Genomic DNA, 23,484 nt, shown 5'->3' on the forward strand with positions numbered 1-23,484 from the left:
GGTCTATTCTATAGGGATTGTACACTGATACTGACAAGGCTGTTTTCTTAAACAACTTTTAGGGGTATTTCACTTTTAAACACCACAGACAGTTAAGTCGCCAAGTTGCTTGATTGAATATTTAGAAGCATATCTTAATATTCTAAACATAGATGTAACTTCTAAATCAATTTGAACCCATTTAGGACTGGGACAGATTATAAAAATGCCTTCTAAAGTGGGAAAAAGTGACTTTGAAGTAAGTAAATACATGTTTTGAAAGACTAAATATTATAATGAAGTAGCACACCATCTTAGACACATTTATGGACCAGTAAGGCCAAATTCCATTGTCCCAATTATTACTAGTTTAATTTAATACATAATTATATAACAATTGGAGAATTGACAGTAAGTGTTAGAAAGGTTTATTTAATATTTCCTTAGACTCCATAACTAATATGTTTGCATTTTGACAGTAGTCAAAAAGGTCGGGGGTATTTAGAGAAGGTACGGGACTTCCGACTACTGGTCATGTTAACTAGTTTCCTAATTTCATGCCTTTCATGCCTCGTCTGGTTTGACAGACAGGTAGTATGTGCCAGCTGAGTGATTGTCACACACCGCCCAGCCGGCACACACTACCCGTCTGTCAAACCAGACGAGGGTCCAGTACTTAGAGTTTACAACACTCTGTATCCTGGTTTCTGAGCATGTGAACATAATGAAGTTTGGAATTATTTTAAATATGCTCAAGATCAGGTGAATATTCTGACTTGAATCTGGAATTAGTACTAAGAACTCTTCAGCTTCAACACAGATACAAGTGGAATATAATGTTTTCAGACTAATAAAAGCATATAAACTTATATTTGGAAAATAAAAAGGTATTAGGCATAGTTGGAATTACCAATGATTAAATGCTCAGAAGCTAAATGGACAAATTCAAACAATTTACACACCCACCCTCCATATGTTGCTCAAATGATCGAAAAATTGGTCACAAGTTAAAAAACAACAGTTCTCCTTCAAAACCAGCAGCATGATCTGAATATAGATACATTTGCCTAAACCTAGAACAACACGGGCTAACTGTTTGGATATAAACAGCATATAGAGCGTCGCAGTCCCGCCCCTTTCAGAACGACGAGGGCACGAGAAGAGAATTTCCCATAACATTTTCCCATAGATGTTCCAAAAAGTATTCATAAAGACCGTTAAGCCTCGGACAAAGCCAACAGCCAAGTTTAAATTAACTATGTCTATTAACTAACCCATGTCTATGATGCATTATGAACATTACTTAATGTATTACAATCTGCTTATAACGCTGTAAATTTTTTGTTATAAGAACACATTAATGCTCACAATGCTTTATAACAATAATCAAACAGATTCTGAAGCAGTATATACTATATAATATATAGTAATAATATTATTATAGTCGCTATAATCGTTTAAAGCAGCAAATGAACACAAATGACAAAATAATGTATTTTAGTACCATGCATTGCAATGTTACCATTCCATTAACACTATGCATCCCATGTCTATCATGCATTATACAATCTGCTAATATCACTGCATAATTATGAATAAATAATAATAAATTAATGCTAACAGCTTAAATTAGGGGCAATTGACAAATCAGCCAATGATGCAGACAGACAGTATGTTTCCTCCATTTGGGATAGGATAGTTATATCTGCCATTATGTTTTATCACAAAATTGTCTTGGGGTTATGTAGGCTGCAGGCTGCAGCATTAAAAGTGTTGAATCACTGGTGTTCTCTGACTGCTTGTCTACTGCGTCAATGGCAGGGATCGATAGGGAAAGGTAATTGTTGATGGACGTGCTCAGGTGGGGCTGTGCAGAGTCACAGGTTCATCAGTGTTTGTCTTCCTTGTTAATTAATTAACACTAGCATGTGGAGGTGTCAATTTGACCGTTTGAGATTTTGAAGTTGATTATCTTTGCCAATGAAGCTTTCAGAAGGTTCCCCTTCCATGACCATCATCATGGTCATGGAAGTACCAGTCTATCATCTCAGACATTTTTGACATCTGAAACATTTTCTAAATATGAATTTAAGCACTTGCTACTTTTTTTCTCCAGTCATGCTAGTGTTTTAAGAGCCTGTGAGCGATGTCAGTAGTAGCCATGGTGGGACAGACCTAGACAATATGCTTAACAGAAAACCTCAACCTTTAGAAAGATGAACCTTTGTGGCCTCTTGGCTCCAATTAGCCATAAGGTCAAGTTGGTCAACCACAAATCTCTGACAACGGCTGAAAATCTATTGTAAGATGACGTCTCACAGGAATAATTAAGTATAGTGATTACAACAGCTCATGCTCAACCACATTCTTTGCCTACCCACTAGTACAGGGGTAGGCAACCTTAGGCACGTGTGCCAAAATTGGCACACGATCACTGGCACACGGACATAACAGGGGAATGAGGATTTGTTTTTAAATGGTGTCCAAAAGTGTAAATTAAATTAAATCCCCTCACATCTGTGTATGCAAATTACATCCTGTACATAATTCTACATTCATTAGATCTATCTGGCGATTCAATTATCCACCCATGAAAATGATTATCAGTATTGTTCTGTTATTGTCTACCGATTCCGGACAATAAAAACGTTATGGCTAGAACACAAGCCAAACACATTGACCCCATTGAGGATAGGCAGGCAGGCTGGGGTTTGACCTTTCAAATAACACAACTGAATTGACAACTGGCCTCTAGGAGATATTAAGGCAACGGTCCATGTTTGGCGAAATGTCAGGGAAATATGTTGAAGAACAAGTAGTAAAACAGCCTTTTGTGTTTTTTCTATCTCACCGATAACACAATGGGAATATCAATAAAGGCACCCCTTTGTCTTCCAGACTATTTTCAGCTAGACAGAAACAGCTGAGCAAGTATCGAACTGTCTGCAAGTAGATTTTAATCACTTTAATAATGAACTAGTCTACATTATGATCCAAGGTGAATTTAGTCAATGTTTGCACAGTGGACAGCATAGACCCATTTGCAACAGAATATTTGAATAGGAGAGTTTAGTGGATATACTAATTTCTAGTTTCGTTCCGGGAGTTAATCCTTCCGACAATCTTTATAAACATACAGCAGATTTGAACTCGATGCCCAGATGATTAACATCATAATATAAACAGCCTTAATGAAATTGTTTGTTTCCCACCCCAGCCAGCTTCGAATACATGCAATTAATATTACGTTTGATACTCATTTACATAACAATAATAGAGATGAATGGGAGATCGTGTTTTTCAGTTTCGTCTCATCATTACATTGCAGGATGGCATTTAGGTGTGACGGTGGCCAGATGCGATTCCCATCACATTTTTTTAATTTGTCAGCTCATTTATTCCCTATTCATTCACTTTCCCATACACACAACCACCATTTATTTCAATGGAGTCACCACGGTGGCAAATTAACACAAGTTCTATAATTCTATAATTGCATTGGTTAGCCAGTTTTAACCTCATGGATGTAAAAAAAAAAATTCACACCTGTGTCAATTATCTAATGTGATCCTGGGCTCTACACACCCTCCGCCAACCTAGTCCCCATATATGGGGGACATGTGGAGAGCAACGGACTTGAACTCATGCTTCCTTCATGCCCGAGTGTCCAAGTTGCTCCTTTACACCCGACAGGGGGGAGTTTCACTGGTTGGATGTAGCGTGTGGAAGGAACACGTTATTCCAACCAGTTCCTTTCCCCTCCATCAGGCGCCCCGGCTGGCCAGGGGGAGGCAGTTTAGAGACCAGGATTACTGCATGTTTTTTGTGAGGGTACCTACCCTAGGGGACACGGGGAGAACATGCAAATTGCAAATTGCAAATTAAAGCTCTATAGAAAAGATCACAACAGTACCGGTAGTCTCAAATTAGTCTCTACAAGACAATCTTTATCCCCACCAGAGAACACATGCAGGTCTATTCAGCAGTCTGCCAACTCCAAAAGTGATGTTTAAAAATAAGCATCCACATTAAATACATACATACAGAAGTTTGGCTGTGGCAATATCTGTGTCTCAAGAGGCTGTCATATTTTCTGAGGGGAGATATTTTGAATAATGCTCTAAATAACATTCTGAATTTCTGATACTATGCAGAATCCCTGGCTTAATATACAAGCTGTGCACATGTTTTGAGTCTAACCAAAAAAAGCACCTCTTGTAAGTAATGAAAAATGAGACCATAAGGGGAGACTGTAACCTGTGTGAGTGTGAGTGTGTGTGTTATGTGATCACAATTAATATCCCTACCACACTATTCAAAACAAAAACTGCATTGTATGTTTTTGCTGTGGTCTTGATATATCGTGCAGCCTTAAACTTCATTTATACCAGGGGGAGGCAGTTTAGAGACCAGGATTACTGCATGTTTTTTGTGAGGGTACCTACTACCTACCCTAGGGGACACGGGGAGAACATGCAAACTCCACACAGAAGGACCCTTTCGCCAACCCCGCCTCGGATATGGGAACAGATGACGCGGAGGAGGAAACACGCCGCCAGCACCCACAGCGCCCCGAGCAGACAGTTTTTAAAGGCTCAGTGAAATGAAAAAGACGTTTTTCACACTTTTAGACCATATCCGTGGTCATCATATAGGCATACCTAACAATGGATGCCAATTTTTTTTGAAAATTCTCATTTCTGTGTGTTTTTATATCAAAGGTCCATAAAAACGATTGCATTATTTATTTATTAAAACGAAAACATGCTGCGTGATGACGTGTAGAGATACACATCGATAAAAGCCAATAAAAATGAAGCTCACCCGTTTAATTCCCCATATTTGCGCGTCCGTCCATCACAGCTGCTACTGATTACAGAATACTCCATTCCAGATAACATCCAGACAGTGTATTACTCGGTTTCAACTTAATCATCACGCTAAAATATGTATCCGAAAACATTATAGGGTAGAAATAAGCCACATAACAGTAAACTGGTGTAGCTGGCCGACCATCTGATTTATTAACAAACACACACCACGCTGTTGCGTATAGCATAGCTAACGTCCCTAGCTACCATCCCATCGCCTGAAGGGATGCGACGCTCTGATTGGTTCAGAAACTTCAGACCGGTGTTTCATGTTGAAACACCATTTTCATGTTGTTCACCATTTCCGTTTCACTGCGCCTTTAAGTTGCTCGATTCAGTATTGACTAGATATCTGATATTCATTTTAGCTGCCCCGCCCATATACCAGCCCATTGTAACTTTGGGTTACAAAACATAAACTCACAAGCTAATTTATTGGTTCGTGGAGCTGTCACCCAGGGCGGTGCCCCCGGTCCCAACCCTCAGGTATAAAACCGGTGGGCGTGAACGCCTAGTCATTCCTATCAACCATTTTTCTGCCGCCTGCCAAAGCAGACGGGCAGTTCAATGACTCTCTTCTTCGAGTCACTTATACAACTGAGGTTACGGACGTAACCCGAAGTTGTCTTAAGTGCCTCTCTCGAAGAGAGTCATATAGGTCATCATAAAACTCCCGTATGATCACCCCGGCTGACAGGACCGCTCCACAGTCCCCCTTTTTTCCAGAGAGACGTCACCATCACGTCAATGTGCGTCCCTCCCGCAAGGGAGACTGAGAAGGTTAGCCAGGTCACAGACCTGGCACCAAGAGAAGGCCCCTTCTCGGCCGCCGGGTCATATACCCGGTGGCCCAGAGTCCCTCTAACAGGTAAAATGTTTAAAAAAAAACACTGATAGAGAGGTGAGGGAAAACACCCTGGGAAGCCAACAGTACCACTGTCCCCTGCTATCCAGGAAGTTTCCCCAGCCCACAGACGCAACCCCTCCAAGAGGGCGGGATCCCAGGAACCCCCACCAGGCTCTGCCCAAGAGGAGCTTGGTGCTCCCAGCCGTCTGCAGGGCTCATGTCTTACCAGACTAACGTGCGGCAGCTCCCAGGACTGCATGGGCCAGGTTCACGGGAGCCACATCGAGATTGTAATATGTGGCGAAAGTCGACAGTCAACCAACTCGCCGCCACACACACATCCTGTATAGGAACGCCCTTCGCTAAGGCCCAGGATGCTGACATGCCCCTTGTGGAGTGAGCACGCAGTCCCTCGGGGAGATCCACTCCACTGGTAGCGTAAGCCAGTTGTATGGCCTCCACAATCCATTGTGAGAGCCGTACTTTCGTGACGGGTTTCCCCTTCCGCTGTGCCTGAGGGGCCCACGCAACGAAAAGCTGATCCCCCTTCCTGAAGGGGGCTGTCCTGGCCTTGTACAGTTTCAGTGCCCTGACTGGACACAGGCGATGTAACCGCCCATCCTCCTCCGAGGCAAAGGGTGGTGGATGGAAAGCCACCAATTCCACTGGCTCACAGCCAGAAGGAAAATTCTTCGGAAGGAACGACAGGTTCGGCCTGACCGTAACTCTAGTGTCATCGCCACTGAATCTCATGCAGCTCACGTTAACCGAGAGCGCGTGAATGTCACTCGACCTCTTAGCTGTCGTCAACGCGACCAGCAAAACGGTCTTTAGAGAGAGGAACTTCAGGTCCAACTGAGGTCTCTCCACCTGAGGGTGGAGAGACCAGTCGCCGTAGCGGAGGGGACCCCTCGAGAGGAGGTCCGCCGCTGAGTTCAGCAGGCCCGGTACGTGACATGCTGTGAGGGAGAGGAGACGACTGTCGCACCACACCAGCAGCCTGTGTGCCAGTGTGCACAGACGTCTGGAGGTGAGACCTCCCTGTCTGTTGATGTAGGACATCGTCGTCGTGTTGTCCGTACGGACCAGGACGTAGTGTCCCTGAAGAAATGGTTCGAACTCCCTCAGAGCGAGGAAGACCGCCATTAATTCCAAGTAATTGATGCGGGCGGTCCTTCTCAGGTATGTGTCCCACAGACCCCTGACTGACCTGCCCTCGTGTGTGGCACCCCATCCCGAGAGGCTGGCGTCCGTGGTGACGACCTTCCTGGATAGGGGAAGGCCCAAGGGCACCCCTTCCATCAGTCTGTGTCTGTCTGACCATCACCTCAGCGCTAGTGTGCAAGCCGGAGATACTGTCACACGGCGGTTCACACACTTGGTGGGAATGTGCAGGGACCCGAGCCATCGCTGGAAGGGTCTCATGTGCAGTCTCCTCAGACGTACCAATGAGATGGCCGACGCCATAATGCCTGCCATCCGTAGGCATGTGCGTAACTGGAGAGTGCGTCCCGGTGTGAACAGTGACACACACTTCAGTAGGTCGTTGAGCCTGTCTGCCGACAGCCTCGCCATATACGCAACTGAATCCAGTCTGATGCCTATGAAGTCTGTTGACTGCGTGGGCATCAGCATGCTCTTGGTGTAGTTCACAACGAACCCTAGGGAGGCCACGTGGGTCAACACTCTGGTTGTCGCCCTCGTAACCTCTTCCCCCGAGCTGGCCATCAGGAGCCAGTCGTCGATATAGCTCGCCACCCGAATGCCCTGTTGACGCAGGGGAGCGAGGGTGGTTTCTGTGCAGCGCACAAACACCCTGGGGCTTAGGGACATCCCGAAGGGGAGGACCGTGTACTCGTACACTTTCTCCTGGAACCCGAACCTCAGGAACTTCCTGTGTGGTGGGTAGATGGGGATGTGGAAGTATGCGTCTTTTAAGTCTATGGACGTGAACCAGTCGCCTGGGCGTATGGTACGTACTAGAGACTTGGCCGTCAGCATTTTGAACGCAAACTTCTTGAGCCCTTTGCTAAGGTGCGTAGGACCCAGGGGACGCATTGTAGCGTTCCCATTGGGCTACGTGCTCGGTCAAGGGACTTATCCCCTCCAGACCTTGTCTGGAGGTGGTGTCCACTGGATGACCAGAGAAAAATTCGCCATGACCGTCTCCCTGGTGGCGTTTAAGCCCGCCACAGGCCTCATATCCCACCGCTCTGCTTGGGGCAGCACTTCGGCTGTCCCTAACAGAGGGTTCATGGTCCCCCGACAGTGTGATTTTTGTTGTTTTTTTGTTCTTTTGGGCAAAGCCTTTAATACAGAAAAAACACGACACTGTGCATTTGTGCAAACATTGTGCGGCTCGGCGACAGACCCACCCGTGGTGGGGATCTGTGCCACGAGCTTCAGCCTTTTTGGGGGCGGTCCCGGTGTGCAGCCCGGGGCTGCTACACTCTGGCCGAGGCCCAAGGCTGTGGGGGGGTGGGGAAGCGTCCATGCTCGTTTCCCCTGGAGACGGGGTCGAGGGGTCACTTCCGCTGCTGGGATCCGCCGGCCCTGGGGACTCCTCTCTTGGGCCTGGTCGAGTCGGCGGGGGGTCGGCGACGTTGGTCACGGTTGCCCTGCTGTCGTCTGCCCGTACCTTCAGTTGGCTGGTCACCCGGTGGAAGTGCCGGTGGATCTGCCCTGGGTTGGCGAGCGCGTTGCAGGGCCTGGCGACCTGCATCGCGGTAGTCTAGTCGTCACTGGGGCCACTGTCGTTGGCGGTGGTCCGTGCGTGGGGGCTGCCCACGCTGTTGCAGGAGGACTGGGCGAGGAGCGAGAGCAGTGAGTGCCTCGCAGCCAGGCCTCTGTTGCTCTATTGCAAGCGCCATTCTTTCTAGGGCCCCCTTGAAAAGGCCGCCCGGTTCGATGGGGCCGCGGCGTCGAGCTTGGGGCTGACGTCGAGCCATCTGATCCGTTCGGACATGATTACTGCAGTTCCCATCCTGCCGACCAGTGCTGTGGAGCTGCAGACGAACTTTATCATCTCCTGATGGAGTCTCTTAATTTTGGCAAGCTCGTCGGGGGTGGGGATCTCATCCAGACCGTTGAGTATGACCGAGAGGGAGCCCTGCAGCAGCGCAATAGTATTGTGGTGCTTGCCGGATGCGGCGATGAGGGAGAAGAGCTTACCGCTAGCACTGCTGGCGTCCTTGTCCCTCTTGGTGGGCAGGGTGGGTTCCTTGGCCAAAGGTCTGATGCTTGGGGCGGTGGGGTCCAGCAGGTAGGCTCCTACTGTCGAGCCGACGGTTGGCATCGCCCCAAGACCTACCGACGGCATATCAATCGTGTCCAGTGGCACCCTGGTGTGGCGAAGTGTGGGGGGGGGGGGGTCTGGCTGGGTTCCTTCCAATTGGACGTGAAGGTGGAGTGGAAACCTTGGGCCAACGGGAGGATAGTCCTCCGCGCGGGGGCCTTGGTCTCCGTTCCAGGCCAGTGGTCCTCTGGGTTTGGGGGTGGAGCCAATTCCGGCCAATCGCGGTCGCATCTGATGGCGGCCTGGTGTAGGAGTTCAGTGAGGTCCCATTCCTCGACGGGTGGGCGTGGAGCCGCTGGGGCCCCCATTGTCCTGGGGAGGGGCCTCCTCTCAGGACATGGCCACGGTGAGATGAGTCGTCGTCATCGTCATCATCGGGAGCTGGTGCGTCGGCATCCAGGTCTGTCGTCCTCATAACCCACCTGGTCTATGACCCTGTACTCTCCAGGAGGTTCCTGGGTGGAGCACGGTTCGTCCAGAGGATACTGCCGTTCCATGAAATCTCCCCATCTCTCACCAGCTGGCAGCAGGTAGGGGTGAGGGAGGGGTTCGTAGTCTGGCCTGGGAGGCCGGTAGGTTTGAGTGTCGTCAAAGTCGTCACGGTATCGTTCCAGGTCGTCTCTGGAGCGAAGGTGGGAGCCGAAGCTACTCTCTGTCCTAAAGGACGAGAAAGAGAAGGAAGCAGCGGGTTGGCGGCGTGGGCCGTCTAGTGCTGCTGCTTCGTAAGAGGTCGCGGTGTAGCTTGCGTTGGTCCTGGGGGCCTTTCTGACAGGGGAGGGGTATGCAGGATCGTCCATGTGCCGCTGTGTAGCCGCTGGTGCATGAGGCCTGGTGCCTGTAGATGCATCACAGGGACCTAGGAGCTGTCTTCCAGACTGGGTGGGGGGGGGGGGGGGGGGGCGGGCCTGTGAGGGTGCAGAAGTCCCCTCCAGACGGGCCCTGACTCTAGACAGCCTGCGCCCCTTCTCTCTGTCTGTTAGCCCAAGGCAACATGGGCAGAGGCCCACAACCTCAAAAGCATTCCTCGAATGTGTTAAACCCAGACAGTACATACACATGGAGTGGCCATCATCTGGAGTCAAGAGGTTGTTACAAACCCTGTTGAAACAGAGCCTTGGAAGGGGTCCATCATCGTGGTCATCTCTTGTAGACATGGTGGAGATGGCTTGTTCCTTGTCTTATTCTCAAACCCCTTTTTATATATTTTTTATCTTATTTTAAGATATACAAAATATTATTTATTTATTTTACAAAAAAAGAAAAATCCACTTAACTCCCCTACTATAGAGGGTAAATGTGAAGTGGAACACACGGTCAGCTTACAGTCGACGGCTAAAGGCTGCCCCACGTGTTGTGTTGGCCTACCGTGTAATGGAGGGAGGCCTGTTTCTTGTCCACAATGCGGGGAAGGGTTGAGAGAGAGTGGGGAAGGGTTGAGAATGCGGCCCGTCTAGCCTGCGGTAGATGTAGATAACGAGGCGACGGGAGATCGGTGACGTCGGCCCGCTGTTACCGAGGGGTGTAGAAGCAAGGCTGCGGGCTACGGCTAGGAGGAGGTTAGTCAGTGACTAACGAGAGGCTAGCAGTGGAGAAGAAAAGCGGCAGCAACGCTGACAAGCTAACAACGCTAGCTACGAGCTAACAAAGCTAGCTAGAGGGTAACGTGAGGTGCGGGAAAGTAGAGGGAAGACAGAACAACGAGCCGCCGGGCGGGCTCACTCGTGTTATTAGTCTTATTAACTTCTCTTCAGAAGAGTAGCTCGTAGAAAGAACACCGTCTTGCGGCTGCGAATCCCCGCGGTGCAAGTCAGTTCTAGACTCGTCCGTCTTTTGGGAAAATAACTTCAACAGCCGGTTGTGAGACTTTGGTGTACTCTCTGTGCTGTGTGCATCCAAGCGCAGAAACATTTAGGAATGACTCTGCGTTCTCGGACTCTCCGGTTTTATACCTGAGGGTTGGGACCAGGGGCACCGCCCTGAGTGACAGCTCCACGAACCAATAAATTAGCTCGTGAGTTTATGTTTTGTTCTGTGCTCCAGCGCCACCAAGTGTCTCGGACCCATATGACTCTCTTCGAGAGAGGCACTTAAGACAACTTCATTTTAACCATGAATCATGATAGATTCATCGAAAATATCAGTCCTTTTTTCTGGTGACTGATATTGTCCTAATACGTGAAGGGGCCGTGGTTTTTTATTTACAGAAAAACGAAAGTGAAATATCACTTTAAATCCTTTACACTTAGCAAACTAATATTAAGTTGAACAGGGTTAGCTCTCTACTTAATTATTATTGTATAAATATTAATGCTGTCAAAGTTAACGCGTTATTAATGCATTAACGCAACACCTTATTAACGGCACTAATTTTTTATCGCATTAACGCAAAAAAACAAATCACAGCGATTGGCAGGCGGGATGTTGAGGAATATTGGTTACTGCAATGCACTCCCTTCCTTGTTAGCCTGTTAGGATGTTTTTAAGTGGAGTAACAGGCAGCCTTCCATTTACATTTCACAAAGGTTTTGCTCGTGTCGTACGCTCCAGTCCAAAAAGAAACCTGTGCAATTCATCCATTCCAGAGCAAAAGCAAAAACCCCGCTGTTAATGTTGCATCGCATTGTAAACAGCTGTGCCACACACGTTTCTAACTTGCGGTCACAGTCGTGATACTTTTCAGTTGTGTGGTACTTTTAAATGGATTTAACTGTAACAGAAAGTTTTATCCAGACAAGTATCCACAGTCGGACAGTCCCATCTCCCAGTCACGGAGCTGGGACTGACACACAGAGAGACGAGTCGAGAGCAGCACAGACCAGCTAGCAGTAGCTGCTAGAAGCTAGAGGTGTTGCCAGTATAACTCTATGGCAGAAACAAGCAACCTAGGTCTATACAAAATAAGCCAAAAAGAAGCAACACTGGTCGTTTCTGATTTTGGGATTATTTTTGTAGATTGAAAAAATATTGGGGGTCCTTGGCATGAAAATGTTTGAGAACCACTGCTCTAAAACAGACAAATTAGACAAAGTTTGAGCCACAAACACATTGCTCTCTCTCTTCTCCTTTTGTATAAATTAAATAGGCCTATTCATGATTCTGCTTATAGAGAAGATGCCCATGTTAGTTTGATTTATGGAAACAGTTGTTTGTGTTGAATTTGCCAATTGCACAGAATTATTCAAAAGAGAGAAAATGGGCAAGCCATAAAATAATGCACATTGCACTTACGTCATTTTGCCATTTTCATAATGTGGCCCACATGTTCAGCTATTTGAGTATCCCTGGTTTACTGTGTCAGAAAAGGACACCAAACTCACAGTTTGCAAGGTGTGTGATTTCACGACGCTGTGATCGGTATCGGCAGTTACTGCTTCCAGTGATCGGTCCCAAAAAACCAGATCGGAGCATCTCTACAATACACCGTTTTCTTTCAGTTCAACATTGAATTTAAAGCAAAAAGGTCTTTGCGTTTAATTGCGATTAATCGCGCGATTAACTACACAAATCATGCGATTAATCGCAATTTTTAATCGCCTGACAGCACTTAAATATATGATATAATTATTAATTGTGGGGGGGTAATAGTTAGCATACTATAAACGTGTATTGAAAATATACTATACTAATGAACATCGTACTAACATATTACTTGCAATGCACACGTTCCATTGGTTGTCCTAAATGTTAATAAATCACACCCGTGTGAAGTGAGGGGCGCCAATATATTAAAGTCTAACTCATGTTGATTAGGTGATGTAATGGTGATGTAAAACAAACGGTGCCAACACAAACATTAAATGCCATTAACAAGGAAGAGACAATATGACGTAAATTTTCCCTTCATTGTCAATGGCGTTTTTAAAACATTAAACCTGTATATAGGAGGGGCTAGCGCCCCTCAAAAAAGTGGAATATTTCTAAATAACTTAATGTGCCACTGCTTATAAAAACCTTTATGAAAAATACACACCAAAGGCAAACTAGCAGGAGTGTGATAAGATCAAAAAAATCACACCCGTGTGAAGTGAGGGCTGCTCTTATAAATGGTAAATGGTGCATTTATATAGCGCCATTGGTTGTGCATTACATTCACCCATTCACACAAACATTCATACAATGAGGGCGGCGGAAACCATGCAAGGCATAAGGTTGGGCGATATGCCAATTTTTCTCAACAGCCCATCGTCTGACAAATATTCGCCGATTAACGATGTATTCGTGTCATAAAAGTAAAGTGAGAACAGCTCACTGCAGGTCGCAAAAAAGCCAGATCTACAAGCTCTCAAGGCGCCGCGTCCTGCCTGTTTTTGCAGCTCCGTTCGCTAGGCGTTGAGAGCTTGTAGATCAGTCTGTTTCTGCAGCACAGCTGCGCAGCCAGGGTAACTTGCTCCCTTGCCTCCCCGCACCGGTCAGTCGGAGGCTCGGAGCGGAGCCCACAAGCTGCTGCGGCCTGGCTGCTGCTGATCTACAAGCTCTCAAGGCATCGCGTCCTGCCTGTTTTTGCAGTGCCGTTCGCTACGCGTTGAGAGCTTGTAGATCTGTCTATTTTTGCAGTGCTGGTGTCGGTGTTCGTTCACGTTGTCAATAAAAATAACTTAGATTACAGGCGGATATGAAGTTCAATCAGTGGGTTGCAGCACCAGTAGGGGCTACACGCTAAGCTAATGCTAAGCTAAGCGCTATTATGATCCCCGAGCCTATACACTAACACTAGTAGACTGTTTTTTATTTTCCCCCCCGACTTCACGGGTGAGGCATTGGGATTGTGATGAGACACGAGACAGCAGTGTGCATTCTGTTGTGACTGTATATTATTAAACTGCATGGGTCTGGACTCCGGAGCTTAAACAACATGTAGGCTACAGCCTTCCTCAGCTCCCAGGCTCCCAGCCTTTACTTTGGCTGGCGGCTGCCGTAAGTGCCGTGCCCCGGTGCCCGATGCTGCTGAGTGCGGGGAATGTGGGAGCATACATTATAACGGAGGAGGTGATTTCCAAATTGATTCACATGTTGCTCACACTTTACAGGTTAATTGGGCTAAATCGTCCCGAGAAATCGCCTAATAAAAATATTCGGCGATTGGATTCGTATATTCGCGATTGACGATGTATTCGTATCGTCACCCAACCCTAGCAAGGCACCAACTAGCACATCAGGAGCAATAAGGGGTTCAGTGTCTTGCTCAAGGACACTTCGACACCAACTCTGGGGGAGCCCGGGTTCGAACTAGCAACCTTGCGGTTACCATCCAGCAAATCTACTCCCGAGCCACCGCCGCCACCTCATGCTAACATGCTATGATTAGGTGATGTAATGATGTAAAACAAATTATCTTATTGTTATGGTATTTAATGTTTGTGTTAGGGACAAGATGACGTACATTTTCCCTTCATTGTCAATGGCATTTTTAAAACAAACATTGAACTAAAAACAAACATTAAAGCCCTCAAAAAGAGGAAAATGGACAAGGAATAAGAAGAAAAGCTGAGCAGGGAAAAACTGGGATAGGGCTCTGTTCCTCTATAACAAGTGGCTCTTTATCAAGTGGGTGGAGCAGGACTGTTAATTTGATTGTTATCATTAATCTGAGGGGAAAGCCTAAACAAAATTACATTTTAATACAGGCCTACTGAACCTCATGGATTTCCGATAATCCCATAAATCCTGCCTGTGTGTGAGAAGAAAGGAGAGTTTGAGTGAGAGAGATAGAGTGTGAGTGAGTGAGTGAGTGAGTGCGAGAGGGGGGGTGGGGGGATATGACGGAACATCTGATCCGAGAATGACCACAGGCTTTAAGCATGCTCTGCTCTCTGGCTGAGAGAGAGAGATGCAGAGAGCACGTGAAAGACAGAACAGAACATACATGTGCATTGCGTGCATGTGTTGACTTCCAGTGTAAGCTCATGTGTGTAATTGGTGGCTGTGCTGCTCTCATTAATAATCACGCATGGTACTCCAGGGGAGTCCTTTACACTGCAATGCAGCCCCAAGCACCTCTCACCAGACTCACCATATTGTGGATCAATGGCCCCTGATTATTCCATTTGTTAGGCCTGCAATAAATGAAGGCTATTAAAACAATGCAGAGCATTGATCTCCTTCAGGCGTGCTACAGTATAGCAAGCTTGCGGCAACAGGTCAGCCATTGGAGAACTTTGCTGCAAATCTGGAAGACAGTCAAACTTAATTTATCAAGCTACAGTAACAATGGGACGCATCGCGACAGGTCGCATCGTTAGCGTGACAATCTTATTTTCAGCAAGTGGCACGGTCATGCAAAGAGGTATAAATCTCATACCTCATGAGTGCCATGATTTTTTTCCACCCTAAAACATGATCATCAGATATTATTATAGAAGGAAGATTTTTTTTTTTTTTAAGTGTACAGTATTCAAATGTTTTATGTGGACATGCCCACCAGTTCATTAAGTATGCCTGGCTAGCCGGCTGGTGGGTGGTGATTGGTGGTGATCCACCTGAACTGAAGCCGCACAGCTGTTGTTGTATGATGGTAAAGGGAGAGGGGTTAGGGGAGGGATGATAGTGTAATGTCATATCATTGTTTTTTTCATTGGTACGTTTGAGGTTTCAGCCTCCAGGAAGAAACCCTAAATACAAAGGGAAGACATCATAGTTTTTATATTTATCCAAGGAGGATGTCTGATTATACTTTTGACCAAGCACCAATTTGCTCCATACTCGCCCAGTAGTAAACACATTCACACTTGGGAACCTGTCGGCCGTGTACTAATAAAACTCTAAAACTCTACAGTACAGCTCCCGATTACTGTTGACCACAGGGAGGCCGTTTCATCCTGACCTTTTAAATGTGTATGGAATGCCTATAGCCTAGCTGGTCAGATCTTTGCAGTTTATACCACTCCCCTCAACAAAGAGCTATCTCTTCTAAAGACTACAATAACCTATTTTTCATACCAACAAGCAGTCCTCCTCAGTCTATCTGAAGCCTTCACCATTAACCTTTCTTTGGTTGCTATGACAATAAAACATGGAATGGTAAATTTGAACTAAGATGGAGTGATTGTTTAGATGAAAGCAGCAGGCTGAAACCCAGATATAAGCAATTAGTGGACTTGATAAAGCTCCCTGCCTTCTATAGTCTTCCAAATCCCCAATGCCCGCGGGTGTATGAAAATGAAAAGAGCATCTGCCCAGCGCATACGATGAGAAATATGACTTCATGACAAATGAGTGATTCTCGTATAAGAAACACTAGACTCCACGTATTTATATGTGCTATGCAAATCCATTATAGTTTTATCCATCCTTGACTTTAAATCTATTCTAGCTAATGGGCTGTGTACATTGATTCAATTCAACTAATGATGCACAGTGTAAAGTACCACAGAATAGCTGCACACTCGTTTCCTCATCATTACAAGTGGTTTGGCTATTGATAATGTGTAGATTAATTAATTACTTACTTATTGCACTGCTTTAGGGATGGTCAAATGGCCCAACCAATGCAAGATTATGGGCCCCAGGTTCAGAGTCCTACACGCTGAATAACAAAAAAGTCTGAGTGCAACATAATCAATTTGGAAAAACTTAGATTTGATTAAATTAATTGATTGTTTTGTCTTACTCTTTTGTTTTTTGTTGTTTTATTTTGTTTGTTTGTTTTGTTTGGATGTGTATGAGCCAATCATTAAAGTAAAAACTAACTTGAGTGAAAAGGGGGCAGGCATTTATAAGAATTTATTCTTCTTCCTGCTCCTTTTCGTCATGGGTGTATCAGATAAGTATGAAAAACAAATGAAGTATGTAAGACAAATGAATTGTTATCTATTATGATTTGTACTGTATTGTGATACTCCATGTGCGAAATAAAAATGAAATGAAATGAAATGAATTAATTATATTTGAGATGATTTAACTTATAATCAACCAAATACATACAAATTGTATAACCTTTTAACAGAGTGTTTTTTAATTACGACCGAAGGTCACAGTTAACTATGGGCGTATTTTGTCCATCAGTCACTCAAGATCCCCATACATGGGGAAGCCCCCATATATTGTGCCCACTGCCCAGGTATGACATCATCAGGGATGATAGTAAATCAGGGATCATAGTAAATGCAATCTGCTGTCACAATTAAGCCCATATATGGAGATCCCTGATGTCAGAACCTGTTCTGACATTCCACATGTTAATCCTTCCCCATCCATCCTTCCTCTTCAATGTCTCCCTTTTGACTGATACCTGTCCATTTAATCTCTAGACGGGCCTGCCCCAAAGTTATTTGTGCAGCCGCGCCCGGCAGCCGGCGAAAACTTCTCAAGTTTCTCAATAGGCCCAAAAATTAAGTCCCGGCCCTACCTGGGCCCTCATCAAACCCTGTACACTCAAGACACTGCCCCCGCTGCCACCTGCTTGCTGAAGGGCAAGGTCACTTCTCGCCCTCAGGCGTCTTACTGGTATATAACTGATATAATAAAAGAAAATGTGTCAAATACACATGAACTCAACGTAATTTTATTTAACCACTTAAGCCCCATTCAAGAACGTTCTGAAATTCAGCTCACAGCGCTGTGATGTGAAGTGACTTTGAAAGATTCCAATTTAGTTTTTACTACATATCAGCTGCATAATTGTTTATACCGATAAAAAAGATTTAATCAGTCAAATAATGCCAGTATCAGGCCATCCGATCAAATCATTCTGCAGAGTGCCTCTAGCGTGTTTGTGTGTGTTAATCTGACACTGGAGAGTCATGATGACATGCTGAAATTTGAATGCCGATATGCTGAGCCCTCAGAAGTGTGAGGTCTATGTACGAACAGCTGTCTGGAAATTCATGGCTGGCTGACTGGACATCTGATACACATAACAATCCTGACAACAGGAAAAGGGCTTTCACTTTACACCAAAAACAAATCAAGCCCTAACAACTCTCTCTCCATTTAAATGTATTAACTCCCCCTGTCTCTGGAAATTATTGCATCTTATAAATCTATGGAAACTCTTGCAAGTCAACAGAATATGCAGACCCACTGCGAGGGAAAGAGCTGTATTACCAATGATGAATCTTGATTTCTAAGTTAAACAAAGAGTCTCACTGGCAAGTGGCAATATGCCGTCCACGATTTTCACGTTAAGAGTTGTATGTACTGGGGAAAATAAAACCAGTGACTTAGCTTTGCTGAGGATTATAACAATGGTGACAGAATGGCATCTGTGAAATTATACCAGTAATCTATCCCTATCGGGCTTCAGTGTCCGCCTGTTATGAAGAAAAAACGCTGCATAGAGTGCTTTATCTGCTGAAAAAATAATAACAAAAGGGATCATGCAGTGAGCATCTCGTTTCTGTAATAATATTGCTCACATAATTTAGAAACCACCAGATCGGCAATCGTCCTTGCATTTTGAACATTTTCCTATATTGCCTTGGTCACGTCTAACAAGAGTAGTGGAACTTCACTCGCTTTGACTATGTTTTAGGCAGAAAGGAGGTTGCTTGGGTGCATATCACAACCTTGTGATGGAGCTCCGTCTGGAATGTAGATAACTATTAAAGCTAATTTGAAGACCTGTTGAGGAGGGCTGGGAGTGACAGCGACCCTCCCTGGCTTATAGACATTTTGTTCAAGTTGTTATTAATAACTACACTACAGTTGGTTAGTACAGTCCAGATGTCGATGACAAGAATATGCAATGATTAAAGTAGAATTTATATTATATTTGTTATTAGCGTTTATGTCCTCTGAAAAAAGGGGCTTTATACTAGTGAGATTTCTTAAACATTTATTAGTATTTGAGAAACAGTCTAGTAATCCACAAAATAAATTATTAGTATAGACAACCCCATGTGTCCCGCAAAACAAGTTCACCTGTCCTGCAATGGGCCTGTTTGGAGGTGGTCACCCTATCCTGTGCCAGAAATCTTTCAATAAATTGCAATAAATAAATCAATAAAATACCACAATAATGAAAACGGCAACGTGTGGGGTTAGAGGAAAGGACTGGGAGAATGAAGGTGAACAAAAAAATGCCATGACTCTCCAGCCTGTAATTTATTTGATTTACTTTGAGAGTATTTCTGTTTGAACAACGGACCAACAGACAATCCACCATGGGCCTAAACATAATATCAGTGGCATTACTTGGCTAAATACAAATTAAAGCTCTATAGAAAAGATCACAACAGTAGTCTCAAATTAGTCTCTACAAGACAATCTTTATCCCCACCAGAGAACACATGCAGGTCTATTCAGCAGTCTGCCAACTCCAAAAGCGATGTTTAAAAATAAGCATCCACATACATAAATACATACATAAATTTGGCTGTGGCAATATCTGTGTCTCAAGAGGCTGTCATATTTTCTGAGGGGAGATATTTCGAATAATGCTCTAATTAACATTCTGAATTTCTGATACTATGCAGAATCCCTGGCCTAATATACAAGCTGTGCACATGTTTTGAATCTAACCAAATAAACACCTCTTGTAAGTAATGAAAAACGAGACCATAAGGGGAGACCGTAACCTGTGTGTGTGTGTGTGTGTGTGTGTGTGTGTGTGTGTGTGTGTGTGTGTGTGTGTGTGTGTGTGTGTGTGTGTGCTGTAACCTGTGTGTGCGCGTGAGTGTGTGCGCGTGCGTATTATTATTATGTGATCAATTAATATCCCAACCACAGTATTCAAAACAAAAACTGCATTGTATGTTTTTGCTGTGGTCTTGATATATCATACAGCCTTAAGCTTAATTTATACTCGACCACAGGATGGTGTTGCTACTTGACAATAACACCATCGTACAACATAGTATAAAATAAACAAAGGTAGGTCAGGTAGGTTGTGGGCGAGCATTGTTCGGAATTCAGATTAAAGAAAATATATAATTAAGTGTAAGCGCCCACACCGCTTTTAGCAAAAGTATCTTAGGCAGAATCATAAACCGACAACAGACGCTATTATCATCTATGAAAATTAAAACATTAAGGCAGATGGCTTCTAATTTTTCAACAGTTGTACAACCCCTGGACATGATGCCAGTCACAGGGACTTCCCCCCCAATCTAAACCTTGATGCTGAGTGCCAAGCATTTAGTGATATTTTTATAGTATTTGGTATGATTGAACCCCAACCTACCACTCTCAGGGTGAGCACACTAACCAGTAAGTTCTACATGGTGAGTTGACGATGTATGCAACTCTGTAATCTTGATAGCTTCCTAATCAAATAATCAATTGACGCAATCTAAAGCTGCCATGTGCTTGAAGATTACTGATAACCGCATTCTTGTACGTGAACACTGTTATCACCTGCACGTGTGCATATACACATGTGTATGGTTAGAACTCAATCACAGAAAACATCCCCACAGAGTAAACCACCATCTTGACCAATGGGCCTCGTAATTGAGCAACCATCTGCCATTCTGTTCTCCCGTTACTTATAACGTGTGTGTGTGTGTGTGTGTGTGTGTGTGTGTGTGTGTGTGTGTGTGTGTGTGTGTGTGTGTGTGTGTGTGTGTGTGTGCGCCTGCTTGTGTGATTTCCCACGGTGCACCATGCAGCACATCATTTACAGCCCACTCAATAGTGCTGATACTGGACACTAGCTCCCAACAGTCTTAACTGTTCATATACCACGAGAGAGACAATCTCGCTTCTGTCATTATTATCAATCAGCTTCAATCACCGGGGAGCATTAACTGTTCAACAGTGAGTGTATGAAATGGGGGGGACAGAAGTTTGCAAATCAGAATGACACTCACCAAAAAGGAAACAATTTTCTTTGCAGCTGTTCTGCTGTACAATTCATGTCACTGTGGTCAGGGAAGACATTATCCTTCTTTGTCATATATGAGAATTCTGTCCTTTAAGAGACTTCAAGTCTAATCTTTGTAGTGTTAACAGACAAAGAAGAGATTTGAAGCTTTCCACATCCAGAAGTAGCGACCTAGACAGCTAACTCTGAACCATAGTCTGAATCAAGTCAGATTCTACCCATTTACAGTCAAGCGGTATCTCTCTATGGTTCCGTTTCTCTTTGAAGACATGAGTAAAGTGTTTTTTCAAGTGCATAAGGGCAGCAATGTACTCTGAAAACTCTCAGCACAGGCATGTGTGAAGATCATACATTTAACACAGTCAATTTTGTAAGTGTCTATTAGGAGTGTGTGATGACAAATTGGAAGATTTCAGGCAGCCCCTATCACCTCGAAATCAATATCAGACTTGTAATTTTCGGACACATTCTTGTTCAACTTTCCCCTGAAGTATCATGGTTCGCCAAGCACCTCAGTGTAATTCTAGCAGATTTCTTAACAGCAGAGGGGTGTTACATTTTCATTTGAGGGAACATCTACAAAGGGTGTGCGGAGCATGCCTAGGTTATGTATGACTATGTGTCATTTGGCATTATTGAAACTATAGCTCTCCATGCCCGGGAGACGTGGAAATAATCAGGTCGGCAGGACTGCAGTGGATCAAACTCTGGCTTTATGGGAGGCGAACACCCAAGAACCCCGGTACCAACAGTAAAGCTTTGAGATTCCCCCGTCACAGCCAAGCGTATATCGCTTAAAGCAGAATTAGATTAATTGACACAAAATTGAGTAATAATAATACAGGCAAGGCGAAACCATTAGTTTACTGCTAGAACATGGCTCTGTGAGGAGTGATGTCCTCTATGTGAGGATGAGATGTGTTCAACGCTTCTCTTGAGACAAAATATATTTGACTTCAAGCTGCTTTGTGCAGGACAGTGCCCTGTCCTGCACAAAGCAGCTTGAAGTCAGATATATTTTGTCAGATCAAAACTTTATATTGGAAAACATTATACACTTTCAATCTAGAAATCCTCTTTTTTGTTGGCATGGCCAAAAGATGGTATTTTTACCAACTTGAGCCTATACTCATTTCAAATGTGGATAATGCACATGGATCAGGTATTTTGTCTCAATAGCATAGGTAGGCTATACACATTGATTCTGAATATTTAGTTTTGAACTAATTTGCCCCAATAGCTCTCTAGGAGTGATTCTCATCATTTTAATTTCAAGTTTGACATGCATTAGGCTACTGACCCCCATTTTAAGCCATTTCTATCTCTGGGACAATCAAGTTATTATTTTTATTGAGGGGCGCTAGCCCCTCCTATGTCCTATGTTTGTGTAAACAGAAACACAAACATTGAAGACGAAGGTGAGGGCGCAAATTGTGAACCGGAATGAGATGATGTATGATAAGAGTGCCCCTCACTTCACACAGGTATGATTTTTTATTTACATTGTAAAATCAATGTCAATTTAACTCTGAGAGTGTACAAATGGAACCAAATGGACCGGTTAGGGTCGATTTGGCTCCCTTTGTACACTGAGTTACAGGTCCATTTGGTTCCTAACTATCATTTAGCTGGGGACACCTTGGAACTCCCTGAAGAACCCCTGATCCCACATGCAGGGGAAGGGGGGGGGGGGGGCTTGAGCGCCTTTTGCTTCCAAGTGCCCTTTTCCTCACACTTCTTATGAACAGACTAATGAGAATGTATTGCTTATTTTACCGTCCAATGACATGAAATGGCACAAGGGACGGACCCCACAAAAAATCGTCACGAGCTGTGCATGTGCACACGGGTGCCCTTTTCTCAGTGCTCTCTGCACAGCCCTGTTGACGCTGATCGACGCTAAACAGCCTCTCGTTCTCTACACGTGCATGGAGGAGGAATTTTGCTGCTGTTGCCGATATCGTCCCGATATCCGATCAGAAGATCGGATCGTGGCATCTCTTACAAACATTTATAACAAGTGTAATAATGACTTATACACGCATTATTATGCATTATGTATAATTTTGCATATGATTTTATAATACAGACAGGAACAGGCACGTAACTACAGTGATGCAGACAACGCAATTGTGTAGGGGCCCAGAGGCATTTGGGGGCCCACGGCCGGGCGCCCACCAGTGCTGTCAGTAAAATGAAATTATAAATACATACGGAGATGCAATGACAGTTGATTGACCAAAGTTTGTCAGATAACCCGGTGGCTGCTGCTAACACACAGCTCTGGTGGAGTGTAGGCTAATAACGTGAAGGAAGTTAGAAGAGGCGAGGGTGACCCGTGGGCTCCCCCGACTGCACTGAGCTGCAGCTGTTCACAATCGCAGCTGGTACGTTCACAACTACTGTACAGTGCCCCGCTGTTTATAAACCAAAACACAATTTGGGCTGATTTCACCGACAGCTACGTGCGTGGGGGGTGGGGGTGCAGTCGTGGTCCTGCGGTGACCAGCCTGCGTGGGGGCCTACTAACATCTCATTACTCACTGATCAGGAAATGTGCCACCAAACAACATAATTATTTTACTAGACAGACAATATTATTCCACAAATGATGCATGCTGAGACAACCATGTGCCCTATAAAAAAGCTGTAGATGCACAATTGCACATTATATCTTTGTACATTGTTTTTGTATGCATGTTTATATGCTTTGTTTCCGAATGTAACGTAT

At 44.7% G+C, this 23,484-nt stretch overlaps 1 protein-coding gene across 3 annotated transcripts in view; it reads right to left on the reverse strand.

The window, feature by feature from the left end:
- Window positions 1-23,484, reverse strand: part of rptor (regulatory associated protein of MTOR, complex 1) — a 167,186-nt gene that overhangs the window by 137,127 nt on the left and 6,575 nt on the right. The window lies entirely within an intron of this gene.

Source organism: Protomyctophum parallelum, assembly GCF_964188405.1.
Source record: "Protomyctophum parallelum genome assembly, chromosome: 5".
In the NCBI taxonomy this organism is placed as follows: Eukaryota; Metazoa; Chordata; class Actinopteri; order Myctophiformes; family Myctophidae; genus Protomyctophum; species Protomyctophum parallelum.